General features: G+C 43.1%; 1 protein-coding gene and 1 pseudogene across 11 annotated transcripts in view; both read right to left on the bottom strand.

Annotated features, from left to right (window-relative positions):
• Positions 1 to 13,286, bottom strand: part of APBB2 (amyloid beta precursor protein binding family B member 2) — a 433,025-nt gene that overhangs the window by 338,613 nt on the left and 81,126 nt on the right. The gene's annotated exons all lie outside the window — the stretch shown is intronic.
• Positions 6,248 to 6,759, bottom strand: LOC308251154 (mitochondrial fission 1 protein-like; annotated as a pseudogene). The gene has a single exon. The product of its transcript is annotated as a mitochondrial fission 1 protein-like (transcript).

Raw genomic sequence — 13,286 nt, 5'->3', positions numbered from 1 at the left:
TGTCCACGCAGAGCTCTAGCGCGCCTGGCCCAGCCCCTGACCCCTCTGGCCTTATCTGGCTGCTTCAAGCCCCGCCCTCAGTCCCTGGAGTCGCCTGAGGATGGTCCCGCCTTCTCCGGGCGCCTCCCCACCTCAGCCCGTCTCCGGAGCACGCGCAGGCAGGTCGTTATGTGTTACGGCGTCCCAACCATTAGCATATTAGCTGTTTATGATGATGATTACATTGATGATAGATGGGGCAGGAGAGAGGGAAGACCACCATAATCTTCTCAGTGCCCCAAAGCTGAAATGGCTTACTATCTTAGCTGGAATTTCAAATTTAAAGAGATTTAAGAAGCTTGACAATAAAAAAAAAGTAATACACCGTCTTTTAATGCCAAAGACTTGGGGAATAAATTTGGGAAATCTGACAATGGACGGTTAGTAAATAATACTTGGGAACTATTGCTAACTTTGTTAGATGTCATAATGGTATTGTGTTTACTTAAGGCAGCTTCCTTATTTCTTGGAGATGCCTGCTAAAATACTTAGGGGTAAAATATCATGCCATCTATTTCTGCAAAACATAAAACGTATAAATTTACACAAATGACATACGTAGAAAAGAATGTTAATAATTGTTAAATGTAGATGGGGATTCTATGGGTGTTCATCATTCTATTCTTTCTACTTTTTCTACATTTGAAAACTTTTAGAATTAAAAGTTTAAATTTATAACAATAAAATAATATTTACGACCTTATAGTTTTATCTCCCTTATTCTATTGCAGTGGTTCTCAACCTTTCTAATGCCGCGACCCTTTAATACAGTTTCTCATGTTGTAGTGACCCCCAACCATAAAATTATTTTCGTTGCTACTTCATAACTGTAATTTTGCTACTGTTATGAATCGTAATGTAAATATCTGTGTTTTCCGATGGTCTTAGGCAACCCTGCTAGTGGTTCTCAATCTGTGGGTCGCGACCACAGGTTGAGAACCGCTGCTGTAGAGCCTTCTATTTACATTACAATTCATTAACAGTAGCAAAATTACAGTTATGAAGTAGCAACGAAAATAATTTTATGGTTGGGGGTCACCACAACATGAGGAACTGTACTGAAGGGTCGCGGCATTAGAAAGGTTGAGAACCACTGTTCTATTGTCTTGCCACATTAGACTACAGTCCAACTATAATCAATGATTATCTTTCCTCCCGAAGACATTCTGTCACACCTTCCCACCTCTGACCTATGTGTTATATTCTCTCAACCTGATATTTTTTCTCTCCAGTCAAAGTTATTTTGGTGAGACTCAACTTATTCTCTTAGGTCCATTTCAACTGCTGCCAACTTTATGCATCACTGTTTTCTGACTCCCCATAACACTGAGTACCTGTCATCATACTGATCACTGTCCGTCTTTCATGGCAAAAACTGAAGCTGACATTTACACACAGCTTCCCCTGTGTGAGGCCCTGGTCTGCCTACTCCCACATGTGTTCTTCCATTTACTTATTTTATTCCTACCCCACTGGGATAGGAACTGTTATCACTCACTTTTCACAGGTGAGGACACAGGCTTTAAAAGGCTGGGTAACTTACCCAAGTCACCAGGTGAGTAAGTGGCAGACCCAGGCTTCATTCCCATGGAGCCCCATCGGATCCCAAAGGCTTAAGCACTAAAGTGCATGTCATTTGCTCGGTGCCCTGACCCTTCCCTACTACACATGGCAACTGGAGGCAGGCAGAGCACCTCACTTACTCATTCCCTCAACCAATCTCTGTGGAAAAGCCTCTGTTGTCAGGAAACACCGGCTCAACATGATGGGATGAAGTGGTTGAGTGGAATAGGGCAGTTTTTGACCCACATAAAAAAAATAAGAAAATTTGAACAAACTATGGACTTTAGTTAATAATAATGTACCAATGTCGGTTCATGAATTGTAGCATATGTACCATATGAATGTAAGATGTTAGAATAGGAGAAATGAAATGGAAGGGTATATGAGAACTCTGTACTATCATCTCAATTTTTCTGAAACTCTAAAACTATTCTTTAAAATAATGTCTATTTTTTATTTTTAATATATTTTTCTTGATTTCAGAGAGGAAGGGAGAGGGAGAGAGAGACTGGAACATCAATGATGAGAGAGAATCATTGATCAGCTGCCTCCTGTATGCCCCCAGTGGGGATCGAACCCACAACCCGGGCATGTGACCTGACCAGGAATCCAACCATGACCTCCTGGTTCATAGGTCGATGCTCAACTACTGGGCTATGCCGGCCGGGCAAGAATGTCTATTTTTTAAAAAGAAAAAAGAATGTGACAATGAGGTTGGTTTTCTTGATTGGCTCATACACCGCCTCTCACAACAATTCCAAAGAAGAGTGGTCCAGTCATGTTTGATTTAACCAACATGCCCAAGAAGGAATTTACCACATCTCCTACTTCTCTAAGTCAAGGTCTTAAAGGAAGTGTCAGAAAGACTCCAGGAAATTCAATTTTGAAAAAATAGTGTTGGTATTTTTTCCTTAAAAATCCAAGTCCCAATTCTCAAGTTCTATAGCCACCTCAAATGCAGAACATTAGGCACCTGCACATGAACAAAGGCAACCATCCATGCTTGATTCTCTCCCAAAGAGAACTTTCAGATCCCCGATCCAGAGACTTCTCGCCACTGTAATACATGACTCTCTCGGCTGCCTTTGTGAGATCTGCTAGACTTCCCCATGTAAAACCTTCCTATGTGGGGCTAACCTAATAAATCACCACGAGTAACAGTAACTCTATTTTACATCAAAATCCCTCTCTCCCCGTCTCCCTCTCCCCCCCTCCTCTCTCTCTCCAGGTCATTTATCTGTTCATGCATCCAATCTCCTGAGCAGAATTATGTAAACCAACTCAGGACTAGGGCATGTCCCCACTCATTCTTACAGCCCCTGCATGTTGACACAATGCCTCCCACGGGGGTGCTCCCCAAACCCCACAGCCCATGCCCACATGCATGATCCTGTGCCACAAAGCTTATCCATCGGCAGAAGTTGTGAAACAAAAATATACCCTGTTCTGGTTCCGGAACACGAATAGGAAGTTCAAGGTGACTGTTTTTCCTTGACCTTGAAGCAAAATAAATTATGGTTCTGTTTTACAACATGGCTGATAACCATAAATAGAAAAGATAAAGTGTTCTGTTTTCCTCCTGAGTCCTCAGCTCGGCTTTCAATTTGGGGCCAAGAACATTTGGGGAACATGCCACAGGTCCTGGTTTGTATCCAGATTCCAGAAAACAGGGAGAGGAAAATGAGTTTGACCATCTATATCGCTTGAGTTCCTGTGACAGGAACCACCCTCTACAAAACACCTAAAATCAGTGTTTCTCTTTCTGTGGACTTACTGGCCACATTGACCATTTTGTTATGAGAACCTTTGATTCTCAGAAGCTAAATCAGATGGAAAGTCAATTTTTTTTTTTTTTAGATTTTTTATTGATTTCAGAGAGGAAGAGAGGAAGAGAGAAACATCAGTGATGAGAATCATCAATGATGAGAGAGAATCATCAATCAGCTGCCTCCTGCATGCCCCACACTGGGATCGAGCCTGCAACCCAGGCATGTGCCCTCAGTCCGCAGGCTGATGCTCTGTCCATTGAGCCAAACCAGCCAGGGCAGAAAGTCAAATATTTTTGAAAGATCAAATCATTAAAAAAAAATTCTTCTCGGCCCCCTAGTATGAAATATAAAGCTCCTGACTTCACATAGAGAGGGACTAATTCGGAGTTCACGGCTCCTGCCTGAAGGGAAACCGAAGGCCTCCCCTGCGCCAGGACATCACAGAAGTTGCTGAAAGAAGCAGTTTACTGAATAGTACTTCTGTGTCTTCCAAGTTTTACCAGGTCCAACGGTGGAAAACTAAAACCACTGGGATCAAAGAGGCTAACATTCAATGCTTGCTTTGTTTGTTTTCAACCAGAATAACCAAAACTGAATATAGTTCATCAAGGTTTTAAGTTCTGCTTCACTGTATTTTTCCTTCTGTGTCCAACTATAAAAGAGGCTTTATAAAAATAATAAAATGTTTAATTCTACCATCAGTAACACACGTGCTTTGAAATTTTTTTTATCAGAAATGAGAGATGAGGTGTGTAGAGCGATCCAAACCTTTTCTTGTATATCCAAAGGCATATAATGTAGAGTCAAACTGAAATCATTAGAAATGTCCTCAAATTTCACAGTTATTGAATTGCTCCTCTGCCCTCATCACAGAATACCAGAAGGAACTTAGGGCTGTGTGTGTGTGTGTGTGTGTGTGTGTGTGTGTGCGCGCACATGCACATGTGGTATGTGTACACACTTATGGGTGCTCATGTGTGCTGTGCCTGGGGGTGGGGTTGATGTGGGGGAGGGTAGGCATCAGAGATGAAACTCATAAAAAGTGTCTTAGGTCCTCCTATGATCTGGTTCCACCTGCCCCTTTGCTTTTCGACCCTGTTCTTTGCTCCAGGTGGCTGAGCATTTAACAACAGGCGCCCTTGTCCTCTGGCTCATGGTTGGGTTTAGCCAATGGAGAGGTTCTCACAGGAGGGTGCCTGCAGGAGAGCAGAAGGAGGGAGAACAACTCCTGCCATGCGGGGTCCTCTCAGGTCACCAGTCCCGTCAGGTGGCCACTACACACAGCTCTCTGTCTCCCTGTAGTGTAGTGGCCACCTGACCTCCTTTACCCCCCAGGTACAGAGTGGAAGGAGCTTGGCTGCTATAAGCCCCAGGGCACTGAGCTTCCTTGTGGTCCCTACACCCTGCCTGAGTTCCCAGTTTGAATGTGCCACCTGTGTCCTGATGGGACCTAACTACTATGTAGACCTAAAGCCTTTGGATACGCACCTAACGAGATAGTGTCCTGTAATTAGCACTGGTTGATCCCTTTTTTATGACAGCCCGACATCACTTATGTCAAAGAAGAGTCCATCTACAATACTTCAGAACCTTTTAAAGCTGTTTTGGCTGGTGCACTGACATGCTTTTTGTTTTTGTTTTTTATTTTAATCCTCAAAATGTCATCATCTGTAATAAATTACACAGTAATAGAAATATACTTGTAGATTAAGTGGTCTTTTTCCCCCCAGCCTTATTGAGATATAGCTGACATATAAAAATAGTGATATTACACATGTACATCATGTATTATAGAATTGTACACCTGAAACCTATAATTTTATTAACCAATGTCATCCCAATACTTTCAATTAAATGAAGTGCACATTGTAGTGATCTGATATAGGTATACATTGTGAAAGGATTCCTCCCACCGAGGGTTATCAACTACAGTCAGCAGGCTTTACATTAGATCGTTAGGCCTTATTCATCTTACAGCTACGTTTGTACCCTTTTACAAACCTCTCCCTATTCTCCCTACCCCAGCCCCTGGCACCACTTTTCTACTCTGTGTTTCTATGAGTCTGATTTTTTTTTTTTTTTAAGATTCCACATATACGTCATACTATGCAGTATTTGTCTTCCTCTGTCTGACTTAATGCCCTCAAAGTTTGCCCGTGTTGTTGTAAAAACAGGATTTCCTTCTTACTCATGGCTGAATAATATTCCATTATATGTATGTCTGTGTGTGTGTGTGAGTGTGTGTGAGTGTGTGTGTGTGTGTGTGCACGTGTGTGTGCATCTCACTTCTTTATCCATTCATCAGACAGGTTGTTTCCATATCTTGACTAGTGTGTTGATAAAGCTGCAATGAACAAGGAGGTGCATATATCTTTTCAAGTTAGTGTTTTCTTTCGTGTGTGTGTGTGTGTGTGTGTGTGTGTGTGTGTGTGCTTTCAGAAAAATACCCTGAAGTGGAATTTCTGGATCACATAGTTCTATTTTTAATTTTTTGAGGAAACTCCATATGGTTTTCCACAGTGGCTACAAAAACTTACATTCCTACCAGCAGTGCACAAGGGTTCCCTTTTCTCCACATCCCTGCCAACACTTATCTCTTGTCTCTTTGGTGACAGCCATTCTAACAGGTGTGAGGTGAAACACCATTGTGGTGTGTTTTTTCCCCCAAAATCAAAGCCCAATTTTATTTACCCTCCTCCTAAAGCACACGATCTGGGGCTAGAGGACAGATGTCAGGGGAGAGGAGATTGAGGCCATAGAGGATAGTGATGGGTGCAGGAGAAGAAAGGAACACAGCGAGAATGGATGGGTCCCTCTCCGAGTGTTCTCCATGGGCTCCCATGTATCCCTGGGCAGAGGCAGAGGTGCAGTCTCATTCAGGATTTGGACTTGGATACAGCAAATCCGATGACTCCAGCCAGTCCCGCCACACCCAGGGCCATGCCTCCAACAATGGCCATGCCCACCGGTCCAACTTTCTTCACGGCCTTGTCAGTGAGCTGTCCCAGTTCTTCGGCCTAGTTGCTCTGGGGCTCTGTCTGCAGCAGCCCTCGCACATACTTTAGGGCCTTTTCACATTCCTTGAGCCGGCAGTTCCCCACAGCCAGGCAGGAGACATAATCCCGCTGCTCCTCTTTGCTCCCTTGCAGCAATAGCTCCTCCAGCAGTGCAATGCTTTGACGGAGGTCAGCATGGTACTTGCTTCGTACCAAGCACCAGGCATACGCAAACTGCATGCTCCTGACACCAAGCCTGCTGCCTTCTCAGACTGAAATTTCTTTTCAAACTTCAGCAGCTCATCCATAGACACCAGCTCGTTTAGCACGGCCTCCATGGCCGCCGGCCCTGCAATCCTCACACCTCAGACATTACTGTGCCACCAACTCCATGGCCCACCGGCAAGAGGTGAGAACCACTTCAGGCCTCCATTGTGGTTTTGATTTGCATCTCCTTAATGGTTCTGATGAGCTTCCAGCTCTCTTTTCCCTTGATTTTTCTCCACTGTGCTTATTACACTGATATGTTTATTGGTTATGGTCCATTTTCTCCTACGAGAGTGCATGGTCCCAGAAAGTAGGGACCTTGTCCGTTAGGATCACCGCTCATTCCCTCTGCCTACAACAGGGCATGGCATACAGTCTGCACTCACTAAACATTTGTTGAATAAATGGAAGAACTGCCGATCTGCTTCCTTAAGGACTACAGCTAAATTTCCTGTGACCAGTATGTTCAGTGGCCAGCTTTCGAAGATGCTATGGAAGGGATTCTGTTTAAATTAAAAGAGGAGATTGTTGAACAATGTGCCATCCTACATAAAGATTTTCCACACTGCACATCAATCCAGCAAAGTACACAGTAGACAAACAGAAAACATGAATAAACTTAAACAATTGTTTAAACCAGGGCAGCAAAGGTTTTCTGTAAAGGGCCTGACGGAACTTCCACTTTGAAGGCCATAGAATCTGTCACAATTGCTCACCTCCGCTGCTGTAACAGGAGAGCAGCCACACACAGCACACAAATGAATAGCACAGCTGTGCTCCAATAGCACTTTGTTTATGGACACTGAAATATGAATTTCATATAATATTCAAGCATCATGAAGTACTATTTTCCTTTTGATTTTTTTCCAACTGAAAATGTGAAAAGCATTCCAGGCTCACAGGCCATACAAAAAACAGGCAGCAGGCTGGATTTGGCTCCACACTGTAGCTGGCTGACCCCTGGTTTAAATAATTTCTAAGGGTGGTTTTTTTTCTATAGACAAAATACATCTAGTCAATCAATCGGCTGGGTAGCTACAATTAAGCATGGAATAACTGTATTTGGCAAAGAATAATGTGCTGGATGAACAGTTTACTGGGTGAATAAACATTACTAATCACTCTTTCAGGACTGTCTTTCCACCCAGATTTTGATCATTTCCAAACAAATTCTGAAAGCATCTTTTTCTTCATCTAAGACTCTCATCTTCCACTCTAGTGAAAAAAAGGTGCCCTGCTCCTTCCTTTATCGGAAAGGGGAACTGTAACAAAAGCTTAGGCAGAGAAGAGGATGTCCTCCCACGTTTTGGGGCAAGGCAGATTCCAGTACAATGTTTTATGATAAAGTGTACACTGTGTTGCTTACACTTTGCTTTCAAGTGCGTTTAAACACACCCTGTTGTGTGGGCTCTGGAATGAGAACTATTTTGATTTCAGGTGCTTCTAGAATTCAGAGTCATCTGTCCCCAGGAGCCGTAAAATTTGCTGAAAAGGTCAGGCTGGGAGACGGCGGGGCCAAAACGTGTTATTTCATAACTTAAAGCAGAAGACTTTAAGTTCGCTCAGTTTTAATCATAGTCTCATCTCTGTTCCACATTAGCAGTATATGAAAATAAGCAATCTGAAGATCTCTTCTTGGTATTAAGCAGAAGAGGTATCATTAACTTGAAAGATACGTTTGACCTTAGATTCACAGCAGAGAATGGCAACACTTCGCTTTTTAGTCTCTAGATGTTTTAAATATCCAAATGAAGGGTGTCCCAGTAACCCAATCAAGAAAGAATTCAAGAAGAAAGTTCTCAACATTTTCACCCCTCATTTTCTCCAACACACGCCTTATCCTTCACTAGACCCTGGAACCCTTCCCGTCTCTTCTGGCCTCTCCATTCCAACCACCATAATCCAGGTCATTTTGCTTCTCAACATCCTCTCTAGAAGATGAAACCCACACAGCAGGAATAATGAACTACTCACTTTTAAACCCCTAGCTCCTAGCACAGTACCTGACACACAGTAGGAGCTCAAGAAATATGGGAAGGCAGCACTCCTGTGTATGACATTCCTGGCCCCTCATTCTGGCCCCACTTCCCATTTCTAGTCTGTCTTCCGTCATTCCCCATCATTCACACCCTGCTGGCTTCACACACACACACCCATTGGTCTTTGAATTCCTCCATGCACGCCCCTGCCTCCATAAGCTCATTCGCACGACTTCCTCCCCCTGAAACGTCATCCCACCTGTGGGCCTCGGAAAGCCCAAATCCACAGTCCGAGCCTGACGTAGAAAGGAAGAATTACTTGCCCCTTTGCTTGGTTTGCACAGAACGTTAGACATACTGTCTTAAATCATTACACTTTGTTTTCTGGCTGTCTCCCAAAAAACCATGCAATCTGAGGGCAGGGCCTGTGTCCTTTTTCTTTTCTTTTTTCTTCTTTTTATTTTAAATATATTTTATTGATTTTTTACAGAGAGGAAGGGAGAGGGATAGAGAGTTAGAAACATCAATGAGAGAGAGACATCCATGAGCTACCTCCTGCACACTCCCTACTGGGGATGTGCCTGCAACCAAGGTACATGCCCTTGACTGGAATCGAACCTGGGACCCTTGAGTCCGCAGGCCGATGCTCAACCCACTGAGCCAAACCGGTTAGGGCTTCTTTTTCTTTTTTATTCTCAGTGGCTTACTTGTAATAAATACTGAGTGCCTCTTGAAAACTACTTACTCATTCATGCAACAACTTCTTATAAAGCACCCAACCTTCACTGGAACTATGGGGATATATCACTGAACACACACACACTTATCCCTGCCTATTGGAATTTGTATTATAGTGAGGAGAGAGACGTAGTAACTTAAAACATAGGTCTGCAGCTTTCAGTATGTCATTCAGGTAGGTAGAGGGTGACATCTGATCAAAGATTAAAGAAAAGAAGAGGTTAGCCCTGTGAATATCTGGGGAATAGCATACAGGAGGAAGAAAAAGCAAATGTGAAGTCCCTGAGGCAGAAATAAGCTCAGTGTGTTCAAAGGCCAGGGCACGTGGAGTGGAGTTAGCTGGGGGAAAATATGAGGAGATGTGGTCAGCGAGACAAGCGAGACATCATATGAAGACTTTCGGGCAATCCCAGGGACTTCATCTTTTATCGTGAGGACAGAGAAATCTTTGCAAGTTTTGAGCAGAAGAGTGCCAAGACTTTACAGAACCTCTCTCGTGAGAATAGAGTATGGGAAGGCATGGAGAGAATTAAGGGACGCTGTTAGGAGGTCCTTGGAATAGTCCAGGTGAGACAGTGGCTCGGGTCAAGGTGGCAACAATAGATATGTTCTAAAGGTCAAGTCCATTAAGTTTTCTGACAGACTGGACCTTGGAAACATGTCTACATTTCTTCCTTTCACTGATAGTGATAAGCCCCAGCTCAGACCCTTCTCGTCATTCCTTCGTGTCTGTGAAAGGCTCCAATTTGTTCTCCTCTCCATCAATTCTCTCCTCTCTTCATCCTACAAACCCCCGCAGGGTGGTGTTCAGAATGGCTCTCCCATCAGCTGCGCACAGCGGGTTGGAGCACAGACCTGCTCTGAAGCCCTCCCCGACCTGTCTCCTCCGTGCTTGTCATGCATGACACCCAGTGACAGTGGTAGTGTTTCAGCCTTTTCTGTATTAAAAACATAAATAACCAATTATGTACACATACAAATACATACACATATGTGTATTTTGGACAATGTCATCTTAATCTCCCTAAGAGATTACAATTCCTACACTATGGTTCAAATACCTTAAAGTATGGGGGTACAATTCTTGCCATGACTAAGTGTAAGTAAGTCAGATATTAGTACATAAGCTGTAAAGAAAAAAAGGAAGACAACAAAAAAATAAATATTACTAATTCTGATGGTCTACCCATCAATCAAACCATTTGAAGAAAAAAGTTATTTAAAATTTTTTTTAATTAGAAAAAACAATTTGGCTTTATTTTTTAAATGAAACAGTAATTATAATGTATTGAAATATGTATAGATAAGGGATGCCATAATGAGTTTATACTCCAGACCACCATTGCCTACATTCAAAAGAAAAACTGTCATCGTTTTCTTATCTACTAGAGGCCCGGTGCACAAAATACGTGCACCAGTAGGGTCCCTAGGCGTGGCTGGCGATCAGGGCCCATCAGGCCCTTCCTTCCCCCACCGCTGCTGGCTGCTGGCCAGGGCCTTCCTTCGTTCTGCGCTGCCTCCTGGTGGTCAGCACACATCATAGCGAGAGGTTGAACTCCCAGTCAGTCCAACTCCCAAGGGTACAATTTGCATATTAGCCTCTTATTATTTAGGATTATTAAATTTCAGGGTTCAAACTAAGGCTACAGAGGTAAATCACACCACAGAGAAATGACTCCAACAGTTTCCAGACAAGCCCATCAGGAGTTGCAGAGTTAAGCAGTTACTGCTATTGGGAGAGTTTAGGGTAGGCATCTCCTTTGACTTACAACCTGCACCTAGGTTTTAATTAAGAGGAAAGTGAAATCTGTACAGAGAAATCAGAAGATATTTAAAAGGCCCACTGCCTTTATCTGTGCCGCAGTCATTACTTCTAGTCCAAACAGGCAGGCCTTCCTTAGCAAACAGCCTTCCTGATTAGCAATCAGATTGTGGAGACTTCCAAGGCTACCCCCGGCCTTACCGCCTGAAAAGCAAATACAGTGCAGACCAAAGCTCATATTTAAGGCAAACAGACGGAGCCTAAAGGTACACTTTCAGACACACGCCAGCAAGATGGGTTCTTTGTCCTTCAAATCACACTTGGTAAGCATCTGTCTTTTTTCCTTCCTCTGTCGCAGCTCAGGGTTTTCACTAATACGCTTTCAGGGGAACATTCGCTGGCCCAGCACATACTTTACCACTTTTCCCACAAAAATTACCTACTTCTTCTGCATGCCAAGAGGATAAGAAAGACTGACCAATAAACACAGTTTTTTAAAAATAACGTTTTTAAAAAGTATTTACTAGGGTTTTAGAAACTATATTAAAACATAACAAAGCAAAATGACGCATGATCACACTACCTGGCTAGCTCCTGATTCTTTTCTAAAAGGAAAAAAAAAATACATATATGGCCATAGGTAGAAAACTCAAATCATGCAGAAAAGAAAAAGAAGAAACGTTTTTCAATATATAAAAGTTCACATCTTTTTTAGGAAAAAATATGTATATACCAGCTTTTTTAAAATTATACAAAAGGAAATGGTATTCATATGGGTCTACAAAACATTTTTCATTTTATATAGATACATGCACATACACATATAAGTGTATGTGTGTGTATAACAATTCCAAATCAACACACACACAGAGCTACTTCATTCTTTACAAAGATGCTATAATGTGATGTGTAAAATATCTTGGCATGGTTTTAAGTGAACCTATTTATGAAATTGCTGGTTTTAAGTGAACTTATTTATGATTTATCTTTTTATTTATGAAATAAATACGTTTGTATTTATGAAATACATTGCCAAATTGCTCTCCAATGGTGTCTATTTTAGAAGACAAATAATTACAGATGGCAGTCCCTTTTCTACATGTGCGGTAAGTATCACAAATAACCTGCTTTGTCTCCAGCTGCAGCACAGCAGGCCAGACAACCAACCCATCCCAGACCATGTCAGGCTCTTCTAGACAACACACACTCTATGAACCAACCAGAAACATCCCAGAACAAAGCTGGAGGGTGGCCATCACAGCTCTGTCAGGGTTCTGTGCAGCTGACCTTTTACTTGTTTATACGTTCTTTGTCTAAGACACAACTGCAGGAAAAGATGGAGGGGGAGCGGGGGGGTTATCTTCTGCTGGGTACTTACCTTAGTTTATTTAGCCGCTATGACACAATACCATAGGCCAGGTGGCTTCTGAACAATAGAAATTTATTGCTCACAGTTCTGGAAGCTGGAAATCCAAGACTGAGGTGCCAGCATGGTCACCTTCTGGTGAGGCCTCTTTTCCTGCTCCATGGCTGACCTCTTCCCTGTGCGCTCACCCGGCGGAAGGGGCTGGGGATCTCCCTAGAGGCTCTTGTATAAGGCACTGATCCCATTCATGAGGGCTCTACCCTTATGACTGAAGCACCTCCCAGTCACCACTTCTTTAGCTCATCTTTGAGAGTTAAGATTCCGACGTATGAATTTGGGGGGGCACATTCATTTAGATCACACAGTACTTACCTAAGAATACTAGCAGTTGAAAATACTAGGAAAGCAGTAGATAGAGGGCAGTCACATACCATCAGAGAGTTGAACACCTTGGACTCTCCCCATTGTCAAATCCTCGGGAGCCCCCCAAGGCAGTCAGTGTGGAAAAAGCTCAAAGACCCAAACAAGGAATGCAGAGTGGGGATGCAGTCAGGAACATCCCAGAAGGAATGACCTTCTTCCTTCCTTCTCTAAGTAGCTGCTTAGGAGAGTCTGCTTCCCCCAGCAACCAGACAGCTCTGAATAACACAGCAAACTGACAGAGGCAAGGCTGGGCTACATAGCTTGGCTGTAAAACCTGGGACAGATGAATTTCAGAGGGGGTAGGGTAGGATGGGGGGACGGGAGGGGAATGATTAACCAGGGAACTTGTATACATATATGCATAACCCATGGACACAGAAAATA

Source organism: Plecotus auritus (assembly GCF_963455305.1).
Source record: "Plecotus auritus genome assembly, chromosome: 1".
Classification (NCBI taxonomy): domain Eukaryota; kingdom Metazoa; phylum Chordata; class Mammalia; order Chiroptera; family Vespertilionidae; genus Plecotus; species Plecotus auritus.
Note: the sequence above shows the minus strand (reverse complement) of the source record. Positions and strands in the feature narration are given on the sequence as shown.